A 15,268-nucleotide genomic window follows, 5' to 3' on the forward strand; every position below is an offset into this window, starting at 1 on the left:
GCACTGTAACAGAAGCGAATGTAGGTCCTACAAGGTAAGAGCCGTATGACTGACGTCTTTGGAACCGAGAGGAACGGGCGTCCGGAGCCGTGGGCCCCCGTGCTGTATACTCCGGTGGAAGGAGCGTGAGCTGACGGCCGCGGGCCCCGCACGCAGCACGCCACGGTGACCCGCCGAACGGCGGCCGCAGGTGGGGGCTGCGGGTGAGTCAGTCACCCCGGCTGACCGCTGTTCCCTCCGCCGCTTCGCTTCTTCGCTTCTCTTCTCACGACGGAGCCACCACGACCCGCTATAAAGCGGCCGCCGGCGCCCGCGACGCCAGTTTTCAACCTGAGTGCTCCGCGGACGGCCGGCGCAGCACACATACACACAGACACAGGTAGGCGCGCCCGCTCACTGCCTGCGCTTGTAACCACTGTCAGCCCAACTTGCTAGTCGCCTGCAGGTCAGAGCTGCATAATATCAAAAATAATCGCCCACGATACTTCTACACCTATCTATGCATCCGGCTCGCCACGGTTTCTAAAATATTTTAGGAAAGTCATATTCACCGAGGTAAGTTGCTGGTTGGACCAATGATTTTGTTTACTTCAAATGGTTCAAATGGCTCTACGCACTATGGGACTAACATCTGAGATCATCAGTCCCTAGACTTACAACTACTTAAACCTAACTAACCTACGGAAATCACACACATCCATGCCCGAGGCAGGATTCGAACCTGCGACCGCAGCAGCAGCGCGGTTCCGGACTGAAGCGCATAGAACCGCTCGGCTTTTGTTTACTGTAAGTTTCGATTCCACAGATAATCACCAGGTATTAAAAGATGTTACTCCTACTTATTTAACAGATAGTACTTGTATGGCAATGACACATTCGTGAAGTGAATGTGCATCTTCAGTATTCATGATTTGACGCTTGACAGTATTCGTGAAATGAATGTGCATCTTCAGTATTCAGGATTTGACGCTTGACAGTAACAAATTCGTAATAAACATGTTTCACAATTTTTAACGGACGCCATACGACTACCACAACCATGATGCTGTATGTCGTTATTAGTTACAACGGACACCCACAGATTATATTCCGTTATTGACGACAGTTGAGTATTCTGGATTGATGTTGGTGTGTGTAATGGAAACTGGTAGCTGTTAAAAATTAAAAACACTTAGAAGTCTATCTTGGTGACTATGGAAAGCTTCAAACTTCTGTATCTACATTTCTAGTCGGAAAAATACGGAACTGTGCATACAAAAGGGTACCCGCTACTGATATTTATAGGGGATGATCAGAAAGTTTCCGTCTGAAGGCTTTGCTGCAGCTTACATGCAACGTAGCGCGATTCTGATGCCGGTATGTAAGCACCCACGTGGGCACAAGGGATTACTGTAGCATTCGGGTCTTTCCGGCGTGCGTGCGGTAAATGCGGAAAAGTGAACTATGGCGACATTATTACCAAATGCGTCCGAACAAGACCAAAACGTGTTGCTATTCTCTTCTAGGATGTCGGAGAACGAACGCCGGTAGACATCCGTCGGAGAATGAAGAATGTGTACGGGGCAGCATGTCTGTCGAAAACCGGGAAACTGTGACATGCTTCTTCATGATAACGCACCTCCCCATATCTCCGTTGTCGTAACGGGGAAGTTAGGTCAGCTCAAGTGGGAGACACTCCAGCACCGGCCTATAGTTTTCATCTCTCCCCATGCGGTTATCACCCCTTGGTTCCCTTAGGAAAGACCTTGAAAGATCGACCAATCCTGTCAAACGATGACTTCTTCAACGCAGCACGGCACGGTATTTCACCTAGAAGATATCTTCAACCTGGTGCGTCGGCGTGACGATCGCCTCAATGCTCACGGCGATTCTGACATTGACACGCCGATTCTGGACTGTAAGGGCTTCGAACGTTCAAATGGCTTTAAGCACTATGGGACTTAACATCTGAGGTCATCAGTCCCCTAGAACTTAGAACTACGTAAACCTAACTAACCTAAGGACATCACACACGTCCATGCCCGAGGCAGGATTCGAACCTGCGACCGTAGCAGCAGCGCGGTTCCGGACTGAAGAGCCTAGAACCGCTCGGCCACAGCGGCCAGCTATCCATTCCACATCAGCAATAAATGTTTTATTACATTTATCCGAACTTATATGTAACAATCTTCGTGTTCGTACTTGACCTGTCAAGTATTTTTTCTCGGTGAGACAGTAGCATGCTGTTTCCTCCATACTGACGTCCAACTGACGCCGTAAGAGACCATGAGACGATTGGCTGCTTATGGCAATTAGTTGTCTCCCATTCAAAGGAGCCGACCCGGTATTCGTCTTAGTAGTTTTACAGAAAAAGCGGGAAACCTAAACCTGGATGTCAGAAAGCAGCCTTTCCCGAATGTCAGTTGAAAAATTTGACGAAACAGTCACCGCAATCAGTTGATTTCTTAATCAAAACACGTCCTCGAAATTTTGAAAGCACTTTTTGATTAAATAAGCCGCATCTTTCTTGGCGCGCTTGCATGTCCAAATTTTATACCGTTCCAGCGACATATTACAGGCAAACATTGAGTCATTCATGATTTCTTTTGCGTACGTATAATATCAGCTGTATGACCACACTAATATTCATCGCACACAAAGTGAGCAGTATTCAAATGCAAGTATTATGGTTTAGTGCAATTTATTTCCTATATGAATTACACTTCCCGTATCTTGCTAACGAACACAAGACTGCCAATTTATCTACTGTTAAACCTGGGTCTTCGTCCCATTTAACATATCTGCTGTCATATAAGTAAGCATCATGAATGATTTCCGACTCACTGGCACTGTAGCACGTGGCTACTAACATGTGGCTACTAAACCTCCACGCGAACTTCCAGAAATAGTTACCAATGTTATTAAGGTACGCCAATATTATTAAGATGTTATCGTATATTTAGACACCACATTATGAAAGCAACGGCAAAAATGAACGATATCAAATTCATGTGTTTGCATATTAAAGGAGAGCACCAGTAAGCAGGAAAGGATAAGGCAGATCTGTAGCTGCAAAGGGTACAGAATCGGCTATGGGCTTGTTAGGGAATCAGTCAACCACTCGCAAGAAGTGATTAGCGAAAGTACGACATCTCTACATTATGAGCATGGCTTCAAGGGAGTAATAACTACTGCGTCAATTCCACAATCAGACATATCTGTAAAACCACGTAAAATTCTTTTTATCGACAAATCTTTTTTATTTCGCTACTTATGATTGGTTTTCTTACGAGTAAGGTGCAACTTTTACAGCTGATCCTACTTCTATTACTAACATCAGAGAGCGCCGCTAAACAGCATAAAAATATAAGTTCATTTGCACACAGCAAATGTGCTGTGACACCCCCCACACACATTCCCTCTCCTGCTCATTACATGGGCAACGATGCTATATTCGCGGTTGACCCGCAACGATCTACGACTTCGCCAACCTCAGCTAAAAATCACATCTCGGTGGGAAACGTACAAGCAGTGAAAAGCGAATTCTCAGACGCTGCATTGTAGTTGGTATGCGACTGACGTCTTCATCAATTCAGACGACTGCTATAGCTCCAGGACGAAGTGCCAGTACATTGACATATACATGGAACCGCTCCTCAGCCGTGAGCAATGCATATCAACGACCATAAACAGGACTTTTCCAGCGCGCGACTGATGGGCAGAGCGGATTCCGTACCGGTATGACCTCCAAAGGTCGGTCAGTGACATCTGCGGTGTCAGCGCAGCAATGGAATACAGTTATCACAAGGTCCTCTCCTTCAGCAAACATTACACTATTATGGCTACCACTGACTGCTAACCAGCAACATTTTCACCACCAAGAGTGCTCCAATGGAGTACTGCTAAAAAGTTGTATTTCTCGCTGGTGTGTCCTTCAGTTCGTCATCCCACGTTACATGTGCTGATTTAACATCAAATAGAAGACTCTCCCCGTGACCGGTTTGTGTACCAGCCCGCCTGATCAAACTGCTACGTGATTCGGAGTTCTAAGATAAATTTATGATGCTTCTTTAAAAGTTGTGCAGCGACCACATTCCGTAGGGTTTACTTGGAATGTAAAAAACGTCTTACGTGAACGATGGATATCGATCCGTCCTTCGTCTCCACGTTCCGCCGATATGGCGACATCTGAATTTGCTTGGCACCAACTGTGTTCACCAATAATCCGCGGTCTCATCGCCATGTGTCAGTCTCTGGTTTAACAGGAAACATGTAGTCGTTCATTCGAAGACCCCCATAACGCGTAGAATAAATTTTATTTCCTGCCCCCATTATTGCAATTTTCAAAAGCACAGACCTACATTGTGCACTATGGATAATTAGACAGGTACCAGAGGTCAGTACCATTCAAATGGAAGGAAGCGAAGTAATTAGGCACGGACAACATACTTGGCCGGAAAAGGGCGTGAGAAGCAGTGGCCCACAGGTTATCCACGGAAACATTCGGAGTTTCTGTAAAGCCATCGCAATCTGATTCAGTCGTTATACACCTACATCTCTCAAGCTACTCTTCAACCTCTTTCCCTCACGAGCGTACGATGGTGTCTTCGCATAGCCATCTTTCGCCACAGCGTCAATTTAAAAAAAAATCGTCTGAACTCAACTGTTTAAGTAGTTACGGGCAGCTGGTCGCCGTAGTCTGCTTACGGAACGCTCTAGGGTTCGCTCGAGTGATTTAGAGAAACGGAGATAACCAAATCAGTATAACAGCACAAGGATTTGGAGTCTGACCATCCGAATGGAAGGAAGCTAAGTAATTAGGCACGAACAATATACTTGGTTGCGGCAGGGTGTGAGAAGCAATGGGCCATAGGTTATCCATGACATCATTCTGAATTTCATGTGAGGCGATTACGCAAAGCATGATCAGAATTGCGGGACAAGGTTTGAACTCAGTAAGCCCTGAATCCTAGTTCTGTGTCTTGTTCGTGAAGAACACAGCCATCATTCTCTTCTTGATCAACTGCGAAATCAGTCTTCAATAAATGCACTTTAATTTGCGATTTTGTTGGTTGCACGTTATGGAACAGTTTTCCGGTGACTTCAGTGTACGAAAGAACGAAAGTAGACGCAATACGCAGCCTGCTTTTAGCACAGTAATGACGGATATGTTATATCGTAAATGAAAACACCGTTCAACGACACTGATCTTCCGTCTCTAGAACAAGAGTAGACCTTGGTCACAGATACTGGCTGCCTATACAGCGCTTCCCACATTAAATGAAGGTTGTTCAGCGGCCAAGACCTTGCTTAAGATTCAGGTGCCGGAGCCAACACCTGGCGTGTTTTGCAGAGCGCCGTGGTCACTGACTCGGCAGGCGACGCTACGTGCGAGGAAAGTGGTAGGCAACGAAAAAGCCATCACGTTTGGCTCAGACTGTGTCTTCCCTGAACTCTCATTTCTGAGTGGCAACTGTTTAGCGCAAGAGATTGTGACGATTGCGTGTAGCGTTGCATTTGTCTTTTTTGTATCATGAATAATAACCGAGACAGTTGAGTTAAATGCCCCAGTCAAAGGAAGGGTCTCTCCACAAGATATTACGGAAAGATTTAGAATTCAGTCCAGAGCCTTAGCGTGATGCATGGTGGCAAAAACTTTCCGACACAATTTATCCTGCACTTACTGGTCAGATACTGGTTAAAGTAGTTTTTTCCCGCAATGAGGATACAACTGGGCAACCAAAAGGACGACTGCCACCGCACTAATGTGTGTTACAAACCTCAGCTACCTGTAGCGGTCAGTTGTCATTGCGGACAGCAAATGTCTGTCACCAAACAAACGAATCTTCCTTTAAAAAAGTAAATCCTAAGAGCGAACCGTGAGACATATGCGCACTTCACCACAAAAACAATTACCTGAAAACATATACACTCCTGGAAATTGAAATAAGAACACCGTGAATTCATTGTCCCAGGAAGGGGAAACTTTATTGACACATTCCTGGGGTCAGATACATCACATGATCACACTGACAGAACCACAGGCACATAGACACAGGCAACAGAGCATGCACAATGTCGGCACTAGTACAGTGTATATCCACCTTTCGCAGCAATGCAGGCTGCTATTCTCCCATGGAGACGATCGTAGAGATGCTGGATGTAGTCCTGTGGAACGGCTTGCCATGCCATTTCCACCTGGCGCCTCAGTTGGACCAGCGTTCGTGCTCGACGTGCAGACCCCGCGTGAGACGACGCTTCATCCAGTCCCAAACATGCTCAATGGGGGACAGATCCGGAGATCTTGCTGGCCAGGGTAGTTGACTTACACCTTCTAGAGCACGTTGGGTGGCACGGGATACATGCGGACGTGCATTGTCCTGTTGGAACAGCAAGTTCCCTTGCCGGTCTAGGAATGGTAGAACGATGGGTTCGATGACGGTTTGGATGTACCGTGCACTATTCAGTGTCCCCTCGACGATCACCAGTGGTGTACGGCCAGTGTAGGAGATCGCTCCCCACACCCTGCCGGGTGTTGGCCCTGTGTGCCTCGGTCGTATGCAGTCCTGATTGTGGCGCTCACCTGCACGGCGCCAAACACGCATACGACCATCATTGGCACCAAGGCAGAAGCGACTCTCATCGCTGAAGACGACACGTCTCCATTCGTCCCTCCATTCACGCCTGTCGCGACACCACTGGAGGCGGGCTGCACGATGTTGGGGTGTGAGCGGAAGACAGCCTAACGGTGTGCGGGACCGTAGCCCAGCTTCATGGAGACGGTTGCGAATGGTCCTCGCCGATACCCCAGGAGCAACAGTGTCCCTAATTTGCTGGGAAGTGGCGGTGCGGTCCCCTACGGCACTGCGTAGGATCCTACGGTCTTGGCGTGCATCCGTGCGTCGCTGCGGTCCGGTCCCAGGTCGACGGGCACGTGCACCTTCCGCCGACCACTGGCGACACCATCGATGTACTGTGGAGACCTCACGCCCCACGTGTTGAGCAATTCGGCGGTACGTCCACCCGGCCTCCCGCCGCATGCCCACTATACGCCCTCGCTCAAAGTCCGTCAACTGCACATACGGTTCACGTCCACGCTGTCGCGGCATGCTACCAGTGTTAAAGACTGCGATGGAGCTCCGTATGCCACGGCAAACTGGCTGACACTGACGGCGGCGGTGCACAAATGCTGCGCAGCTAGCGCCATTCGACGGCCAACACCGCGGTTCCTGGTGTGTCCGCTGTGCCGTGCGTGTGATCATTGCTTGTACAGCCCTCTCGCAGTGTCCGGAACAAGTATGGTGGGTCTGACACACCGGTGTCAATGTGTTCTTTTTTCCATTTCCAGGAGTGTAGAAATAGACCGTTGCGAAAATTATTTAAACAACTTAATTGCCATGATTACAACAGCACTTTCGGATTTCCTGTTGCGAAGTTGGCCACAGATGCTCGATAATAGTCAATTATCAATTTCTGGGCTGGTCACGTGACCTAGTCAAGAATATGTGGCCCGTCAATCAATGCGGGCACAGGTAGCTCTGTGATTTGGGACATTATCTTCTTGGAAAACGATATGTTTGATGTTGAACACCTTCCTCTTAAACTTGACTTTGTGGCACATGATTCTCAAAAACAAAAGCTAACCTGAAAGGACGATGATTTTGTACAGATGACGAGTTTCTGCAGGCATAGTACGATGAATGTGTGTATCTACAGAAAACAAATGGATAAAAATGGTTTCGATGAAAGAAGGAATATGTTCAGTTTAGTAGAAAATTTCTTACAGAGTAACGTAAATTGAGTTGTACTGCGAAACTTCTCTAGTACCCTCTGCACAAATGTAGTTTCAAAGTTAAGTGATAACATTTTTATTAAAACGTATTAATTACTCCGTTTTCTGACACTTGCTGATGCCGGTCAGGTGTCCCGCTGTTTCAGCCTTTTGAATCAGAATCGAAATTTCGAACATATCCTATAGTCGCAAAAGTTGAGACTATGGAAAAATGAATGTTGGTCACGTATGTGACATGTTTGGAGATCATTAATGTAAAAATTGTAGGTTACTAATATTGAGTGGCTTAGAAACAAGTTTTGCGTTTCACTACATCTTCATAGACAATCACATTAATGTGAACACCTGTGTTCGACGTCAACCTGTGCAATAACCGCTACAGATAGCAGCAGTAGCAGTAGAGGACACACAGTGTCTGGGGACGCGGAAAAAAGTGCACTGGTTGTAATGCGGAAACGGAGCAATTTATTTGACGCCTAAAAGAGCGTGATTATTTGCTTTAGGGTTAAGGGTGGAAGCATTTCCGAAACGGCTAAATTTACAAACTGCTCGTGCGCCGCATGGTTAAAGTATAACGTGCATGGGAAAATTGCGCTATCCAAAACCGGTGCCGAGGCAACTATGATGCACACTGGACCCGTAGATGACAGGGGTGAACGACGGTTCCGGAGCAGTGTATGTGCGAAGAGACGTGAAACTGTTGAGTAACTGATCGCCCAAGTGAACCAAGCGGCTACCAAGAGTGTCTCCTCAACGACTGTTCAGCGAACTTTGCCGCATATGGACCTTCGCAGCGAGCGCCTGAATTATGCACCCATGCTGACTGCTGTTCATCGTACGCCAGTACCGCAACTGGACGTCCACTGAGTGGCGACACGTGATCTTTTCAGATGAATCGCGTTTTATGCTCCGTTGGGGAATTGGCCATTGGTGCGTATGCCTGATAGTAAACACCCTGCAACAATCGTCGTACGGGTCGAGGCCGGAGGAGGTAGCGTCATGGTCTGGGGAATATTTTCGTGGCATTCTCTCTGTGATCTCGTCATTCAGGAAGGTTCAGTGGATCAACACAAGTGTGCATCTCTCCTTTGGGATCATATTCACTGCTTCACGCAGTTTGTTTTTCCTCGGCACGATGGCACCTACCAACAGGATAATGTAACGTGTCATACAGTTTGTAGTGTAGGTGGTAGTTCGGAGAGCACGGCGATGAATTTACCGTACTCTTCTGGCCACCAAACTACCCAGATTTTAACCCAATCGAGAATCTGTGGGACCACCTCGAATGGGCTGTTCGCGTCATGGATCCTCAACCATGAAACCTAGCACAGCCGGCCACTGCACTCGAATCGGCACGGCTTCATATACCTATCAATATCTTACATAATTTCGCTAACTCTCTTCCTGCATGTTTTGCAGCGGTCTGCAAAAGGAGATTAATCAGGCTTGTGACAGGTGATCATATTAATGTAACTGAACAGTATAAATTATCCGTAAGCCATTGTACAGTGGTTCGTAGCACCATTGGCAACTTACTATCCTATTCTGTTCGATTATGGAACGAGGAAAAAGTTATTGTCCGTATAGTTTTATATGCCACAAGTTATTATCATCGCCTCTACGAACAATATAAGGTGGAAGCAGAGTTACCCCACAATTATCCTCGCGAACATGTTGCCTGAACTTAGCCATGTTTCGAAATACAGCGTCGTCTTCCTTCTAAAGGATTCTCGTTTAAGTTCCGTGGTCTCTCCGTTATATTTCTGTATAGATTATACCAACATATTATGATCGTAGCAGTACGGCTCTGAATGCACTCGCAGTATGCTGCCACGCCTATTTCATGAGGACTCCCAAACCTTCGAGCATTACTCGAGAATTGGTCTCGCTGACATCTTGTGCTGAATTTACTTGTTAAAACCACTTAATATCGCTTTTTGGTATTACTCGTATTTAAAGTGTATGGCAGGCTCCAGACGTTTAACTTGTGATTAGGGATTACTTATTCTCTCATTCTGCTGTGGTCCTTAACTTACATTTGTCTGCATCTTAACAGAGAAGTCACTCGTGACACCAAATGGAAATTCTGTCTACGTCGTAGTGCATCTCCTTTCTATCATCCAGCAACGATACTTCCCCGCAGACAACAGTTCCGCCAGTGAACCATCTGACAGTGCTGTACTTCTGAGTTACCTACATGTTCCATAGGTCATTTGGACGATTCTTCGATCGAAATTATGTTTTAAATAGTCACTTTACAGGATTTGTATGTACTTTACTTCTAGTATTAAGAACACATTACAGTATTTTTAGTCCTTCTCACGCAGCTACATTTAAAAACAAGTGTTTTTTCTCCAGGCTGTCAGTTCTAAAAGGGAAACTCGACCACGGAATTGAAGGCGTTGTCCAGGAGAAATGATTTTAGGTTAGATTTTTAACTTGCTTTGCCATCTATCAGACATTTTACGTTACTGGGCACATGATCAAAACCTTCTGCTGCTGTGAAGTCATTTTCGAACCATCGATAGCTTTAATAATGTATAATAAATGTCATTTTTCCTCTATTGTTTTACATATGGACATTACTATTCTTCTCAAATTGTGATGGATTATTTACGACGAATTTCATTACGAACATATGTATTGCGATGATGCAGTCAAAATGCCATGAACAGGTGCCTACACTACGACCGCTGGCGAATACCGCATATTATTCTTACTCCTCTGTTTTGTGTAATCAATACTTTCTTTCCAAGTGACTAGTTACCGCCGAAAATTATTCAATAAGACAATATTGACTGGAAATATACAAATTGTCCGGAGGTTGATCGTTTGTTTCGAAGACTGGTACTTATATGAAGAGCAAAAGTACCTGTAAATTGTTTGAGAAGCTCAATAACACGCTTCTTCCAGTTCAAGTTTTCACCAATATGTACACTCCAGAATTTGGATCACTATACCATCCTTAATGACCCCTGTACACATGCATACCAGTTATTGGTACGGCTCTTTTTGTTGTGCAGAACTGAATATAGTGCGTTTTCTCAAAATTTAGGGAGAGTGTTTTCAGAGAACTGCTTAATTATTCCAGAATTGCTTAATTATTCTTTGGAAAACTTCGGTAACAATCTCTTCTGTTGCTTCCTTCCTTACTGACCCTATCCAACAAATGGCTTAAGCTTACTGAGAACATTTGTGGACCTATTTCGCGTCCTGAGGCATACTTGATGTTACTTTCCCTTTTGTTGAACATTTTTCGCCTAATGCAATACTGCTCATGAACGAGTAACTGAGTTGCCACTCCGCGAAGTACCGGAATTCTTCACCAAGTCTAGTTTGCATGTTTACTGATATCAAACGCTTCAGTTTCCAATATTATTGTTGTTTTATTCACACGAATCTATTTTGATTCATTTGAGAGTCATTCTGTAGTGTGCTAAGTAGTTACGCCGAAAACAGGAAGGTCAAACGATGAAATAACAAACAAAACACTTGATACATTTGAGGATGACTAGTGACTGCGTCGAAACCGGTTTTGTGACAAAAACAACATAATACCTGGCAACTGAATGCTTTAATTTCAACAAAAATCATGGATTCTGATAATCAAAAATTCTTCAAGCAAACCACATATCTATGAGCATACTCTGTACAATCATATCTTTATTATTAGTCGACAATATGGTAATAGTGTGGAACGCCTATCGAAAATCTATAGAGGCAGTACATACATCTGCTTCTGCAAGATACACTATACTTCAACGTGGCACACTGCGCGTCTGGCACATTCCCCCCTCACTTCCCTGTGGCATTCGCGACATGTTCGTGAGAAAAACGGCTGTCGAAAAACCTTCGTATGATCTCTAATTATTCTGATTTTCTCGTCGTTGTCATTTCGTAAAATATACAAGTATATGGGAGAAAGTAATATATTGCGAGACTCTTCTTCGAACGTACGCTCTCGGAACTGTAACAGTAAACCTCTTCGTGATACACAGCGCCCCTCTCTCATCTTCTACCGAAGGAATTTTCTGAATATTCTCGTAACGCCCGTGAAGAAACCTGCAACTCTTCGTTGAGTCTTCTCACTCTCTCCTACAAATCTAAATTGGTAAGGGTTCCTGACTGACGAGCAGTACTCAAGAATCAGTCATACAAGTGTTGATTCTTTCATATTAGCCAGTATGCTATGGTTTGGAAACAAAGTCAATACCTCTGGTGTCGTCACGCCACACTGGAAAGCCAGTAGGCAACATGATATAACAAACATTTGAACGTACCTTGCAAATCAGTAACAAGAGTTGGTAAGCTTCGTTCCATTTGGGTTTATGAACAATGAGACAATGTGGAAATAGCTACTGCTTACCGTCACTGATCGTCCCCGCTGCCCCACCTCTGTATCAATGAGCGTCTGAAAAGAATACCAGCGATCACTGAATAGCTGGCGTGGGAGAATGAGCGGTACAGCGATGACGCAGGTTTTCGCGGCCTATTTGGTGATTCCAGACGCACTGCCGCACTCGCACCTGCATGCCTGTGCCTGGGACGACTGTGCGTCAAGTCATTCCAACGGCGCGGCTGGTAGCGGGCCAGAAACGGAGGCCGCAGGCTCGCGGGCAGATTCTTGAGACACTGCCACCTCACCATTAGCATAGCGCTCGTCCGGGTTCGTTAGTCCGTAACAAAACAACTAGGACGGAGATCGAAAGCCCAATGCTCGCACGGAAAACGCTAGATCAAGCGGGAACCAATAGCTTCCAGGCAAGTGGGTCAAATATGGTTAGAGAGCGAGTATTATGCACTGATTCTCTTTCGGATCCTTTACGGATGCTTTCTTCCCAGTAATGCACCCCGTGTAAAGCCCTCGCGCACGAAATTTGAAGCTTCTTGCTCACAAAACGGGGAGTCGGGAGTTTTCAGCTCATGACTCCAGTTAATTTGGCGGCTACCATTTCCTTGCGCAGTTAATCGTGAGTAGATGTGGAAGAAACAATTTGTTTGTGGATTGCACACAAGCAGATGAGATATCGAAGAAGAGTACCATTACATTGTGTTCACCCATTTTTAAGAAGCGGAGTTCCTTTAAACTTTACCTTTTAATTTTAATCAGGCTTGGAGAACTACGAACCAAACCCTTTCAATCGCTTCAGAAAATCAATAAAATTTAAATCTATGATATACGTTCGGCGTACTGTACAAGATGCAGATAAGTTTCGAGCTTGATTTTTTCAGATTACTCCATGTATGAAGGAAAAGTAGAATGACTCATAAGAGCTGGCCACGTCCATTAGGCGTTCAGAATAATGCTTACTAACACATACTGCACGCTTCACGCGGATAACAAAAATATACATTCCAAATCTTTGTATCGCCTCAACGAATGTCGTAACTGGGTAACTGCGGTACGACCACGACTAACAGAATGTATCATGTGTGAGACGATGAAATTATTTAGTCCCTTACCGACAAGAAGACTAAAGGCTTCCTCCTACACCAATTAGTACATTTTTGTAGGTTAAAGACTATACTGGGTGTTTTTCTTAGGCTTAATTTATTTGAGGGGCATCAGACGCGAGTTACTTTTAAGTCTTAATTATAAAATCAATTACTTTTTCATAGTAGTGGGCGCTTAGAATAATATAAGCACTCGCTGCGTCATATATTCTGGTACAAATGGTTCAAATGGCTCTGAGCACTATGCGACTTAACTTCTGAGGTCATCAGTCGCCTAGAACTCAGAACTATTTAAACCTAACTAACCTAAGGACATCATACACATCCATGCCCGAGGCAGGATTCGAACGTGCGATCGTAGCGGTCGCTCGGCTCCAGACTGTAGCGCCTGGTACATAACTTTTCTTTACAGCCCAGACCGACAGGCATTGGGACATTTGGAATGTGTGCAGTGTTTTTCCAGGGCTGGCGTCATCAGAGACAGCAAATGGAAATACGCTCTAAGACAAAAAACAAAAAAGACGCACCACGAAGGAATTATCCGAATAGAACAGAAATCGGTACATGTCACATGTACAGACAAACAAATGATTGCAATTTCAAAAAAACGGATGATTTATTCAAAAAATAGAGCTTCACAAATTGAGCATGACAATAACATGCTGGTCCACCTCTTGCCGTTATGCATGCAGTTATTCGGATTGGCGTTGACTGATACAGACAGTGGACGTCTTCCTGACGGATATCGTGTCCTATTCTGTCAACTGGTGCGTTGGATTGTAAAAATCCCGAGCAGGTTAGAGGGGCCAACCCATACTGCTCCGAACATTCTCAATTACTGGGAAGAGGTCCGACGATCTTGCTGGCCGAGATAGGGTTTTGCAAGTACGAAGACTAGCAGTAGTAACTCTCGCCGTATGCGGGCGGTTATTATCTTGCTGAAATGTAAGCCCAGGATGGCTTGCCATGAAGGGCAACAAAACGGGGAGTAGAATTTCACTGGCGTACCCCTGTGCTGCAAGGGTGCCGCGGATGAGAACGAAAGGGATCCTGCTATGATAAGAAATGGACACTCAGACCATCACTCCTGGTTATCAGGCCACATGGCGGGCGACAGTCAAGTTGGTATCCTGGTACTCCACCGCCGTCCGGGGCGTCTCTAGACACGTTTTCGGCCTGGAATCTCATTGATTGTCTTCAATGATTAGTCCCGCTTCGAGCTGTGACCAGATGACCAGCGAAGACGTGTCTAGAGAAGCCCCAGACAGCGGTGAGATACCAACCGATCGCACACCATACGACCCAACAACCAGGAGTGATCCTCTGGGGTGGCATTTCTTTACATAGCAGGAACTCTTGCAGCACAGCGGTACGTCGACGATATTCTACGTCCCGTTTTGTTGCCCTTCGTGGAAAGCCATTCTAGGTTTACATTTCAGCAAGGTAATACCCGCCCGCACACGGCTAGAGTTTCTACTGCTCGTCTTCGTGCTAGCCAAACCCTACTTTGGCCGGCAAGGTAACCGGATTTCTCTCCAATAATTGAGAACATCTGAAGCATTATGAGCAGGGCCCTCCAACCAGCTCTGAATTTTGACGATCTACCGCGCCAATTGGATGGAAATTGGCACGATATCCCTCCAGAGGACATCCAACAGCTCTAGCAATAAACACCAAGTCGAAAAACTCCTTGCATAAGGGCCAGCAGTGAACTAACGCGTTATTCACTTGCTCAATTTGTGAAGCTCTTTCTCTTGAATAAATCATCCAATTTTTATATTTTTTTATTTGTTTGTCTGTATATGTAAGTCAGATCTATCAATTTTCGTCCCATTAGCATAATTCCTTTTTAGTGTGTCTTTTTTTTTGTCTTAAGAGTGTATAAAGCAAATGCTCTTTCCAATATACAATTTGGCATTAAATAAAACTTATCAAAAGTTTGGTTGGAAGTGAGCCATTTGGAGTTATTTTTATTTTACTGCTAGAACACCAATTACCCAGACAAAGATTCGCCCACGACACACCAATTCTACGGACCGCATG

At 45.3% G+C, this 15,268-nt stretch overlaps 1 protein-coding gene across 1 annotated transcript in view; it reads left to right on the plus strand.

Annotated features, from left to right (window-relative positions):
• The first annotated feature begins 275 nt into the window (after nucleotides 1–275).
• LOC126234404 (uncharacterized) overlaps nucleotides 276–15,268 on the plus strand; it is a 39,950-nt gene continuing 24,957 nt past the window's right edge. The window contains exon 1 of the mRNA XM_049943092.1: nucleotides 276–379. The gene's annotated coding sequence lies outside the window, so the exon portion shown is untranslated. The remainder of the gene's footprint in view (nucleotides 380–15,268) is intronic.

The sequence above is a fragment of the Schistocerca nitens genome, chromosome 2, assembly GCF_023898315.1.
Source record: "Schistocerca nitens isolate TAMUIC-IGC-003100 chromosome 2, iqSchNite1.1, whole genome shotgun sequence".
NCBI lineage: Eukaryota > Metazoa > Arthropoda > Insecta > Orthoptera > Acrididae > Schistocerca > Schistocerca nitens.